Here is a 13,442-nt window from a genome sequence, read left to right as displayed (position 1 = left end):
CTCGTAATCTGGAAGCACTTTCTCAACGCTTTTTCCAGTCTTTATCCTCTTATAATGAACTCCAGTAAAACAAATAAAACCCACCTTGAATGGACTGGTCACATCTCAATTGAAATAACCTAACCCAAAGTTCCCACCCACAACAGGTGTGCACCCACAGGAACTGATTAAAAGGAACTGTACTTCAAAGAATCACACCAAACAACAAAGGACAAGGTTAAACACAATAAGACCATAAACAAGATGGAGAAATTGACCTTCAGAGTTGACTCATCAAGGTAATCAGGTGCCTAGACATAAGCAAAAAATTACAAGCCACTAACAAACAGGAAGCTATGGCTCAATCAAAGGAACAAATTAAAACTCAGAGGGGACACAGTATTTGGAACTACTAATCAAATAATTTCAAGAAAATATCCCAAGTCTACTCAAGGAAATTAGGGAAAATATGCATAAAGAGATAAAGAACATTAAGAATACATTATGTGAGCAAGACAATTTGAAATTATAAAAAGAAACAATATTTTACAGAGGTGAAAGTCACAATAGTAGAAATGAAAAAATATACTAGAGGAATAGAACAGTAGATTGCAACAGACAGAGGAATGGATCAATGGACTAGAAGTCAGAACAGTTTAAATCATACAGTCAGAAGAATGGATACAGAAAGAAATTGGAAAAAAATTAGCAGTGATTAAGGGATTTGAGAGATAGCATATAGTGTGCAAATATATTTGCCATGTGTGTCCCAGAAGGAGAAGAGAAAGGAAAAGAGAGAATATTTGAGGAAATCATGGCTGAAACTTTCATAACTCTTATGAATTACATAAATGTACATGTCTGAAAAGTGCAACATACTTCAAACAGAATAAATACTAATAGACCTACTCCAAGAAACATACTAATCAGAATGTCAAATCCAAAGATAAAGAGGGAATTCTGACAGCAGAAATATAAAAGCAATTCCTCATATATAAGGGCTCCACAGTAAGACTAAGTGCCAATTTGTCATCAGAATCCTTGGAGGTGAGAAGGCCATGGTATGATATGTTTAACATACTGAAAGAGAAAAACTGTGAGTGCTATATTCTTTATCAGCCAAAACTGTCCTTCAAAAATGGAGAAATTAAAATATGCATATAATAAGCAGAAATTGAGCATTCATCATGAAGAGGCCTGCCTTACAAGAATTACTAAAGAGATTTCCGTTGAGGAAAAGTAAAGACAAGAGAAATTGTCTTAGAGTAGTGTGAAGAAATGAAGATTATCAGTAAGGGTAACTAAAAGGGTAAATGAAAAACCCAATAAAACTCTATCATCAATATACAACTTTATGCTTTAATTCCTATAAGAGTTGTATACAACTGAACATGAATACAGATATAATTTCTGACAACAGACATGCAAATAATGAAGAGATAAAGTGGGATGAAAACAACATAAAATGTGAAACAGAAGGATATAGGTGCAGAAACTGAGTAAACTATTGAAGCAAAGTTGGCATCTTTTCAAATTAATAGTTTATAGATGTAGGTTGTATAATATAAACCCCAGGTAAACCATAAAAATGTATTTTAAAAATTTATAGAAAAATAAAAGGGGACTGTCTCAATCAGTGGTATCACAAATGATAAACTACACAGAAAAGGAGTTTTCAATAAAGGAATATAGAGACAAAAAATAAATGCAAAAAAAAACAAACAAAAAAAAAAAAACAGACCAAAATACAAAATGGCTGCAATGAGTACTGCATTTATGTTTATAATACTGAATGTTAATGGATTAACCTCCCCAAATCAAAAGGCACAGAGTGGTAGACTGAATTTTAAAAAATCATGATCCAACTCTCTGTTGTTTAATGAGATATACCTTAGATGCAGAAGTATGTATAAGTTAAAATTAAAAGTATAGACAAAGATATTCCATGCAAGTGTTACCCAAAAAAGAGGTGTGTTATGCCCACTGAGATGCAGCCTTTGATCTAGAGGTAAACACTTTCTGAAGATGATTATGTCTCCAAATAGTGGAATATGCTGGAGAGACAGAAAAGTGCAAGGGAATTACAGGATTTCTAAGAACATATCTAGAACTTATTCTAGGCCCACTGGAACTAGTATGCACCCCATGCATGAGAATCTGCCCCTGTTTAAGCTGAGAAACATGGATGACCTGATGGTTAAAACAGTGCTCTAAAAGAAACCCAGGGCTTGCTAGCCATCAAAAAGTGGAACACTACTCGGAGTCAGAAGAGTTGAATTAACCACCCATTGAGACTCTGCTGTAGTGCATAGCACCTGTCTCTGAGAAGTAGGATTCCATGGGCACCTAATTTGGGGGGATAGACTGGGGATAAGACCTAATCTTACAACAGATAGATATCAAGGCCAACCAACAAGAAAACCCTAAGCAAAAAAAGAGAAAATGACCTCCAGATTCAACTAATCAAGAAAAGAAAATACATAGAGAGCAAAAATCATGAGTCATAATAGTAAGTATGAAGATATGGATCAAACAAAGGAAAAAACTAGCATTTCAAATGAGATACAGGAGAGGAAACAACTAATTAAATACATTGAAACAAATCTCATAAATCAAATCAAAAAGTTGAAAGAAAATGGGGCAAAAGCAATGGAGGATATAAAGAAAATACAGTGTTTCCATAGAGAACCCAGAAGCTTGAAAAAGTAGTGACAAAAATTATGGGAATGAAGGCACAAGAGAAGAGATGAAAAATTCTATAGAAACATAGAACAACAGTGTTGTATAGAAAGAAGAAAGGATCACTGAACTAGAGGACCATGCAGCTGAAATCATACACACAAAAGAACAGATAAGGAAAACAATGGAAAAATATGAGTAGGGTTTTAGGGAACTGAATTACAACATGAAGTGTGTGAAATATGTGATATGGCTGTCCCAGTAGGAGAAGGGAAGGGAAAAGGAAAATAAATAATAATAGAGGAAATAAATGAAAATCTCCCAACTCTTATGAAAGACATAAAATTACAGGTCCAAGAAGTGCAGCATACCCCAAACAGAATTGATCCAAATAGAACTAATTGAAGACACTTACAAATCAGAATGTCAAATGTCAAAGGCAGAGAATCTGAATACAGCAAGAGAACAGTGATCCGTCATATACAAGGGAAGCTAAATAAGACTAACTGTGGATCACTGAGCAGAAAACATGGAGGTGAGAAGACAGTGGAGTGATATTTTCAAGATGCTGAAAGAGAAAAAATGTCAACCAAGAATTCTGTATTCAGCAAAACTGTACTTAAAATGAGGGAGTTTTAAATATTTACAGATAAACAGAAACTGGGAGAGTTCATGAAAAGAAAACTTGCTCTATGAGAAATAATAAAGGGAATGCTACAGACAGATAAGAAAAAACAGGAAAGAGAGGTTTGGAGAAAAGTGTAGAAATGAATATTAACAGTAAGCATATCTAAGGGGTAAAATAAAGAAAAGAAATAAGATATGACATTTAAAACCTGAAAGGAAAAAGTTGTTGAAGGAAGTAATGATTTTGCATTAATCACATTAAATGATAGTGGATTAAACTCCCCAATAAAAAGACATAGATTGGCAGAGTGAGTAAAACAAAACAGGATCATTCTATATGCTGTTTCCAAGGGAATCACTTAAGACTAAACAGGGGAAAAACAGGTTAAAAAATAAAGGTTGGAAAAAATACTTCATGGAAACAAACAGAAAAGAGTGGAGATAGCTATAATAATATCAGGGAAATGAGACTTCAAGTTTAAACAAAAGAGACAAAGAAGGACATTACATATTAATAAAAGGGATAATCCGTCAAGAAGACATATCAATCATATATTTGTATACACCCAGCCAGAATGCCACAAAATACATGAAGCAAACCCAAAGAAAGCTAAAGGGAGTAATAGACACTACAACAGTTGTAATGGGGGACTTCAATACACCTTTCATCAATGGATAGAACATCTAAGCAGAATATGAGCATGGAAACAGATTTTTAATAAACTATGTATGAACTATATTTACAGAGAAGTACAGAACATTGCACCCAACAACAGCAGGATATACATTTTCCTCAAGTGCTCATAGATGATTTTTCAGGATAGACCATATCTTGGGTCACAAATCAACTCTTAACAAATTTTAAAGTATCAGAATTATAAAAAAACACTTTTTCATATCATAGTTGAATGAGGTTATAAAACAATAACAAGTGGATGGCAGGAAAATTCACAAATATGTGAAGCCTCAACAACACACTCCTAAACAGCCAGTGGGTCAAGAAAGAAATTACAAGGGATATCAGTAAATATCTTGAGGCAAATGAAAATGTGGACACAATATACTAAAACTTAAAGGAAGAAGGAAAGGCAGAGGTGATAGGGAAATTTATTGTCCTAAAAAACATATATTACAAAAAAGAAAGGGCAAAAATAAAAACAAAACTTAACTTCTCTCTTGGAGAAACTTGAGATAGAAAAGCAAGTTAACCCCAAAGCAAACAAAAGGAAAAAAAAACAGAAAAAAATAGGGCAAAAATAAATGAAATTGAAAACATGAAAACATTAGAGAGTTTCAACAAAATGAGAAGATAGTTCTTTGAAAAAATCAATAGTACAGATGGGACATTAGCCAGATTTACAAGAAAAATAGAGAAAGTTTCCCAATAATTTCAGAAATGGAACTGGGGACTTATCTATTGACCCAGTAGACATAAAGGAGATATTGAGAAGATACTGTTAAAAAATGTATGATAACAAACTACACAAATTACATGACATGGACAAGCCTGAACTAGCAACATTGACTAAAGAAGAAATAGAAGATGACATCAACCCAATCACAAGTAAAGTGATTGTATCTGTCATCCAAAAATTCTCAGAAAAGAAAATCCTAGGACCAGATGGCTTCACATATGAATTCTAACAAACATTCAAGAAAGATTTAGTATCAGTCTTGCAAAAACTCTTCAAAAAATGAAGAAGAGGTAAAGCTACTTAAGTCATATTAGAAACTCAACATCACCCTAATTCCAAAGCCAGAGAAAGATACTACAAGAAAATTAGAGATCAATCCCATTAATGAATATAGATGCAAACATCCTTAATAAAATATTTGCAAGTTGAATCCAGCAGGATATTAAATGAATTATACACCATGATGAAGTGAGATTTATTCCAGGTATGCAACCATGGTTCAACACAAGAAAATTGATTAACATAATACACCACATCGATAAAAAGATGAAAAAAATTACATGAATATCTCAATTGATGCAGAAAGGGCACATGACAAAATTCAGCATCCTTTCTTCATGCAAACAGTTCAAAGGATAGAAATAGAAGGAAACTGCCTCAACATGATAAAGGGAATATATTGTAAACCCACAACTAACATCATACTCAATGGGGAAAGACTCAATTGTTTCCCTCTAATACCAGGAACAAGACAAGGATGCACAGTGTCACCATTTTTAGTTAACATTGTGCTGGAAGTTCTAGCTTGGCTTCCATAACAGAGAATTCCTTCATGGCACTGAATATTCCTGGAGTAAGAAACAAACAATATTCAGAGTGCACTATCATGCCTACTCTTTGGGTGTCTCCATCCTCATCTGCCATCATTCGTCCAAGGGTCTCATCTCAAAATATAGCAGCCTGTCCACATATCATGTGGTGCCTGCACCACAGGACCACCTTTATTGTCACTTATCATTTAGACTGACAATGACACTTGTAACAAGCAATAATAGAGCAAGAAATCCCACCATTAATACAGCCATGAGCCAATCCTTGTGTCAGCTCTGAGCAGTGGACAGGACAGACACATCAAAGATGTCCAAATTTCTCTGTCTTCCAGTGGGTTCATTGCCTGAACATGGGCAAGCCTCATGGTGAGTTCTGCTGAGTGAGATTGTGAGATGCTAAGCAGCATTTCTATGATCCAAAGGGAATTTCTGTGCTTTTAGAGAAGAAAGGGATGCCCATGTTTGGCCAGGGTCACTTCACTAAACCTCCAACTACCTCAAACCAACTTGTGAATTGCCCTTGTGCATACCAGTATAGCATACTAAAGGGAGAGTTAAAAGCTCACAATCCTTCCGGGATTCAGGTGTTCCTGAGGGCTGCAGAATCATCCTCACATCCCCCTCCAACCTGCAAAGGCAAAAACACCTCCAAAATCACCTGCACACTTTGGGAGCCCCTTACTTTTCCAGACTACAGGACAGCCGTCTGTCTAGAGTACTATTGCTTACCATCCTGTCACTCTTTGTGACAGAGAGGGACAGCATAATTTGTGCATTTGCATTCCAAGCACCCACTAGATTTCTAAGCCACTTTGGAAACTGTGCTGTCTCTGTCTTCTCCACCGGTTCAAGCCTAAGTGAGATCCTGTCCCTGAGTTTTGATAACTTGGCATATCCTGCTGTATATTGGGCACACCTGGGTAAAGGGACACCTATTTGGAGTACTGGGAAAAATTCAGTTACGCATGTAGTGGTGTGAAGCTGATTCTACAAGAAGGCACAGCTAAAAAGCCTCTATTTGAAAGTGGATATGAGGATTGTGAAGCAGTGTACTTGTAACTAGATAACAAGAGACAGAAAATGGAAACATAAGTGTGTGCAACAGTAAGAAGTACACCAATGAAAATACATAGAGAGTATGTAGAGTACTCTTTATAATATAAGAATTCTTTAAACAAATGCCTTGAAAATAACCCATTAATGCAAACTTGTGCAATGGGGGAAGCAAAGTAGTTATTTCAGATTATTTGCTTTTTGACAACTTTGCATTACTTTATTAAAATGTGGGGGATTTTGATGCTTGTGTGCTTTTGTATCTTATTGCTAATGTTTAAAAAGAATTTAATTCATTGAAAGAAACAAAATTTAAACTTCTCATTTAAAAATAATAACCATAATGGCATAATAATAATCTGCCCATCTGACCTAAAATTCATAAACTCAATTTCATCAGGAAGAACCTCTGAAAAAAAAACAATTTGAGGAATATTTTTTAAAGGATGGCTCAACAGTTTTCTAATTTATTCAGATGAAGGAAATAATGGAGATAGATTCAGATGAAAGAGAATAAAAATAACTGAAAAGAAATGCCATGTTTGATATGAGACTGGACACTATTTTTCCTTTGTTCCTTTCTATATTTCTAATTATAGTATTACTATTAAAGTTTTGCTTGGTCTACAGAACATGAGTGGGTATTTGTTGAGCTGGGGATCAGGCCCCTAGATGACATAGATGGACTACAACCAGGTTAATTTAATGACTGTGGGAATGTTCCTGTGAATACATATGAGAATGTCTCTGTTCTTAAGGGAAATATTACAAGAGTAATTAAAGAAACTGTCTTCTGGGATTCGGGTGTTCCTCAGGGCTGCAGAATTGTCCCCTTATAGCTACTCCAACCTGAAAAAGCCACAACACCTCCAAAATCACCTGCACACTTTCAGAGGCCCTTAAATTTTCAGACCACAGGGCAACCTGGTGCTTAGCAACCTGATGCACTTTGTGACACAGGAGAGGGGCAGCAGAATTTGCACACCTGCCTGGATTCTAAGCCACGTTGGATACTGTCCTGTCTCTGTCTCCTCCACCAGTTCAAGCCCCAGTGAGATATCTTCCCTGAGTTTTGTTAACTTGACATTTCCTGCTGTATATTGGGAACACCTGGGTAAAGGGATTCTTATTTGGAGTACTGGGAATAATTCAGTTACCCATGGTGTGGTGTGTAGCTGATTCTGCAAAGAAGACAGAGCTAAAAAGCCTCTATTTGAAAGTGGATATTAGGGTTGTGAAGTAGTATGTTTCATACTCAAAATATGATTGCAATTAAATTTATATGTTTTCATGAATTCCACATAAGTGAAGTTGAAGAAACACCTCAACCTCTGTTAATAAATGTTGGGAAAATGATCAAGATGTGAGATCCCTGGAAACAAGTTGTTTCCTGCTTGCCATCAGGATTTCCCTCTAATTAATCAATTGATTTTTGCTAATGATGCCAAACTGACAGGATTTGTTTAAGGGACAAACAGCCCTTATGAAATTGTTCAAAGTTTCAAAACAAATGAATTGGTGATTATTGTTATTGGCACATCAGCCCCTCCGTTTTTCTAGTTCAAGGATTGGTTAACAATTTTCTTCCTGTTAATACTACAGCACCTTTTAGTTTTCAATCTCAAAGATATGGTACATTAAGAGGAGTTTAAATAGGGCTTTACCCCATGGAATTACTCAGAAAAAAATACCTGTTTTGACTCTCCTCTTCTTACTTGAAATCTTTATCCTCTCTGGATGATCTAAAATATTGTTTTGCAAAAGAAAACAAAGCAAAACATTGATCATTGCAGAAGACAAGCAGGGATGATTTATGTAAAAGGTGAAGAGGAGGGAAAGAAAATTATTAACATCAAATACTCACAAATTGAAACTGTAATTATACTGGAGAGGCAAACCAGGATTTCTGGAAGGGTCCAGAATTGTTTCCAGTACAGGCAAGGTTGAGTAGGCATATCCGATTTAAATGACAAAGTCTTTGACAGGAGACATTCTATTTTATAGCAAGGGCCTTGGTGTTCAGTTTTAGAAATGTGGGGACATAATGGCATTATAGAAAAATCTCTGAGAACACAGCCCTTCATGGCAGTAACAGCCGGTGTCAAGAGATAATTCCATGAAGAGAAGTGTCTCTAGACTAGGAAACAGGACCAAATGGAAAGTGTGCATGAACATCATTTTGTATATCAAGAAATACTAATGTATTTGAATCTGAATTTCTTGTGGATCCTGGAAAACAAGTAGCAGAGAAGTGTACCCAGCCAGCACCTATCAAATCCCTGGAAAAAGCTTGTCTCAGTCACCCTTAATGTTTCCCTTAGAGGAATGGAGTTATTTTCACTAGTCAGGCCAAACTGGCAGGATTTGTTTCAGCACTTTTGAAGTTGTCCAAAATGTCAACATAAATGGATTCAGTGCTATTTACCAAACTGGTGACAAAGCCTGGCACACCACAAAAGGATTTAGACTACTATCTGGCACTTAGTACATATTGAAAGTGTGAAAATATCTACCCTGTTCTTCACAATAATGGTATGAATTGATCAGTCAGATCCTGTCAGGAAGCAAAAGACTTTTCATGGACTTTGATGTTCTACTTATCTGTCATTGATTTTCAATTTATTTCAACTATTCTCAGAAAACACAATCATTATGAATTTTACCCACTGAAATACTGTTGATTTTTGGCCCAGCATATATTCTATTTTTATTCGTGCTTGAAATGCTCTTGAATTAGGGAAGGAATGAGGAAATCAACAAAATCCAGACTAAGTTAACTTATGAATTCAGTGATGCCCTTCTCTAATGACTTTCTCCATGCTATGTCTTGAGAAAAGAAATCTTCCAGTCCCAGATATTCACTGATGAAGAACATCTCAGTTGATCAATTGGAATGCAGGCTATAATTATGCATGTGACAATTACCATGAGCGGTCACCCTGATTGCTAATTACAAACTTGCACTTAATAGTTTTCTGTGATTATGAATCTTTACAAACTTCATGATTTTCCTCAAAATGCAAATATACATGAGAAAAAAAATTAATGCACTTAAAAAGATGCCAGTTCTGTACCATGTGAGAGATGATATATATCTGTGCTTATTATGACAATTAGTCTGTCATGCTGTTCAAGTGCTTTATGCCTTTACTGAAGTTTGTCCATATTTTATATCTTACATAAAATGTATTTTCATCTCCAATGATGATTTTGGAATTTTTAAAATTCTCCTTTGTGTTATGCTGTTTTATGTAGTATATGCTTTGCAGATATTTTGTAGGTGCATATAAATCTGAGATTATGTCTTCCTATTAAATCAACTTATTTATCATGATGCAAAATCCCTCAACATTAAACCTACTTCATGGTTCAGGTCTACAACAATTGACTAGACTTCAGGCATTCAGCCAAGGCAGCTGATTTTGGCATGAATTGACTTATGTATTTTACATTTTGTTTAGAATATTACTTTCAATGTGTATTTCTATGTATTTAAAATATTATTTTGTAACCATATCATATAGTTAGACCTTGTATTGTTTTTCAATCCACTTTGATAAACTATGTGAAATTGCATTCTTTAGTTTACTTACAGTGAAATTAATTAGTTGTACATTCAGTCTAATACCATGCCTTTGTTTTCTATTTGTGCCATCTTCTTTTTATCCAATTTTTGTTCTATTGGATTGATAAAACCCACATTTACATTTACATTGTACCCACAAAGTAGCTTTTTGGTCAGCCAATCTTATTTATTTTCGTATATGATATGACTATCTCAGTCATAAGGGAAAAGAGTTTTTATGTAAGGCTGTATACAAATACACTACAAAACATTTAAAATAAATTTGAATCTCAGGAAATAGTGACTCATAATGTTTTAGCTATCAAATTGGTTGAAGAAAATGCCCTTATTCAAATGTGACTTGCTACACTTTTAAATTTTAATTGATCAGAGTATTTTATTTATTCACATTTGGTATTATGCTGCAGCCTTATAAACAGACATTCATCCATTTAGATAAGAAATAATGAATAAGAATAAATTTGCATATGAGTGTAATATTCCTACTTGGAGGAATGAAAGATTATAACGGATTTTTATGAGCTAATTCAGTTTTAAATTATATTTACACTACTGTTTTAAATAACAATTTTTCCACATATGCCTAATATAATGTATAATAAAAGATTAAAATAATTAGAATTTTTATTTTAGATATCAAATAATTAACATTGAGAACATTCACTGTCAGGGAAAATAGGTCTGGGACACATTGAATGAGCGAATAAACATTTTTCATTTAGTCAGTCTTACATGATGCTTAATTGAATCAATGTTGTAAACAGGCCATATTAAACTATGCTCTATGGAATCTAAAATTTATTGATCATCTATGTCTATATCAGTGAGATAAACAGCATCAGGTAAAGAATATAACAAGTCTGAGACACAGTGTATGCTGATAACAACATTTTCTTGGAAGTAATATTACTTTTATGAATATGTGGATGCATAGCCATCAATTTCACATTTAATAACATAAAAACTCACTGTTTCCTATTTTCATATGCAAAAGCAATTTAAACATTTGGGTATGAGTAACTTAAATATGTCTTAGAAGGGAAGAAAAATTAACATTATCTTCCACATACAATATGTAACTATATTAGTTTAAATTCACTGTTCTTTTTCTGTATCATCTCTTTATGTAAACTATACTTTTGTTAATTGAACAGATTTCTATTAAGTATTATGAAATTACTTCCTCCATGTGCAAATCTCATTTTTTGTTTTTCAATAGGAAGTTTTTCTTTTTCTATCTTGACATTGTTTTGAATTATGCTTGTATTTAAATTATTCATAATTCCTCTGAACACTGGCTGTTTAGCATCACTTTTGCTTGTGGTCCTTTTGCAAGAAATAACATGAATTTCCACCACTATACATCAGTCTTTCAAACCCTTTTATATTATTTTTCTCTCATACTGTTTGACACTACATATATTAATAGCATGCAATAATATACAGGGCTTTAAGATACCATTTTTGCTAGTGTTATTCACATATACTAGCTGTAGTCCAGAGCAGAATCATGTTTGAGACAGTAATGACAATGACAGTAATTACTGCTGCAACTACCACTATTTTTACCTTCTATATGTAATTTTATATTTTTTCAAAAAAAATCTCCATTATAAATTTCTCTGCTTTTTAGACAAAAGAATATTAGAGAGAAACTAAGATGGTGGCTAGGTGAGACAGGGCAAAAAAACATCTCTGTGAAAAACACTAGATAAAGACAAGAAAGTGACCCAGAATACCGGTTACAGTGATGTGCCAGCTGGACAAGGTATGCTAATTCCACAGTGACCATATACTAGGTGAAACCAGGAGTCTGCATTCTGAAACAAGTGAGTAAGCTGGCTGGAAGACACACAGTCATGCAGTGGTGAGGGGAAACTAGGGCTTGGTGTTTGGAGACCAACTGGCTCCTTTAAAAAATAAGGGAAAAACCCAGGAGTGGCTGCAGTTGTGGGAGTGGGAACCACACAGCAAAACACAGCAAGAGGGGGCTGAGCCAGCCTCTCAGTGTTTGGCCTGGAGGATAGTCTTCTGCAGTTACCCTTGGGGCCAGGGGAACATAGGGGAGAGCCAGAAGCTGAAAGAAACCCCACAGCTCACAACTGGCTCCCCAGAGGGCTGGATAAACTCATGCCTGGGGCCATGCCCACAGCCCAGAGCCCCACCAGTTGCCCAGAGCTGGAAAGGAGGAACTGTGTGAGGAGGGGGGGTTGAGATGCCTCATTCAGCCATCTTTGCATCAGGCAGAGAATACTGTTGCATGGCCCGGCAGCCTGGGGCTTCCCTTGAGGGACAGCATGCACTTGTGATTTAGTATGGCATTCCCTCAGCAGAGCTCCTGGAGGATCACAGCTGGGAGGGGGTACACACACAGAGAACCCAGGGACACTATGCCAAGTCCAGTGGTTTGTGGGACGGTGAGAGAGAGGGTCTGGGGCTGAACTGACATGAAGGCTTAGACTCTTGTGGTGGCCTTGAATCTCCAGGAACCTGGAGGATTTGAATATTAAAGCTGCCCTTCCTCCCTGGCCACCCATACACATGTCCCACATTCAGGGTGGATGGCTCCAGCAACACACTCAATTTGAGTTCTCCAACTGAACCCCACAAGAATCATTTCCCCACACAACATGGGAACAAGGTTGAGAACTGACTTGAAGGGTATAGGTGACTCAGAGACACCATCTGCTGGTTAGTTAGAAAAAGTGTATGCCACCAAACTGTGTTTCTGAAAAATTAGATTTGTATCTTCTTTTTTACAACTTGAAAGAACCCTATCAAGCAAAGCAAATGGCAAGAGGCCAAAACCAACAGAAAATCTTAATGCATATGATAGAAGTGTATGATATGGAGAATCCAACTCCAAACACACAAATCAAGATATCAGAGAAGATGCACTACTTGGCAGAATTAATCAAAGAACTACAATCAAGGAATGAAAACATGGCAAAGTATTTAAAGGACATCAAGAAGACCATGGCCCAGGATATAAGCAACATAAAGAAGACCCTAGAAGAGTATAAAGAAGATATTGCAAGAGTAAATAAAAGAATAGAAGATCTTTTGGAAATAAAAGAAACTGTTGGTCAAATTAAAAAGACTCTGGATATTCACAATACAAGAATAGAGGAAGTTGAACAATGTCTCAGTGTCCTAGAAGTCCACAGAACAGAAAATGAAAGAACAAAAGAAAGAATGGAGAAAAAATTGAAAAAATCAAAATGGATCTCAGGGATGTGATAGATAAAATAAAATGTCCAAACTTAAGACTCA

The sequence above is a fragment of the Choloepus didactylus genome (assembly GCF_015220235.1).
Source record: "Choloepus didactylus isolate mChoDid1 chromosome 13 unlocalized genomic scaffold, mChoDid1.pri SUPER_13_unloc1, whole genome shotgun sequence".
Classification (NCBI taxonomy): domain Eukaryota; kingdom Metazoa; phylum Chordata; class Mammalia; order Pilosa; family Megalonychidae; genus Choloepus; species Choloepus didactylus.
Note: the sequence above shows the minus strand (reverse complement) of the source record.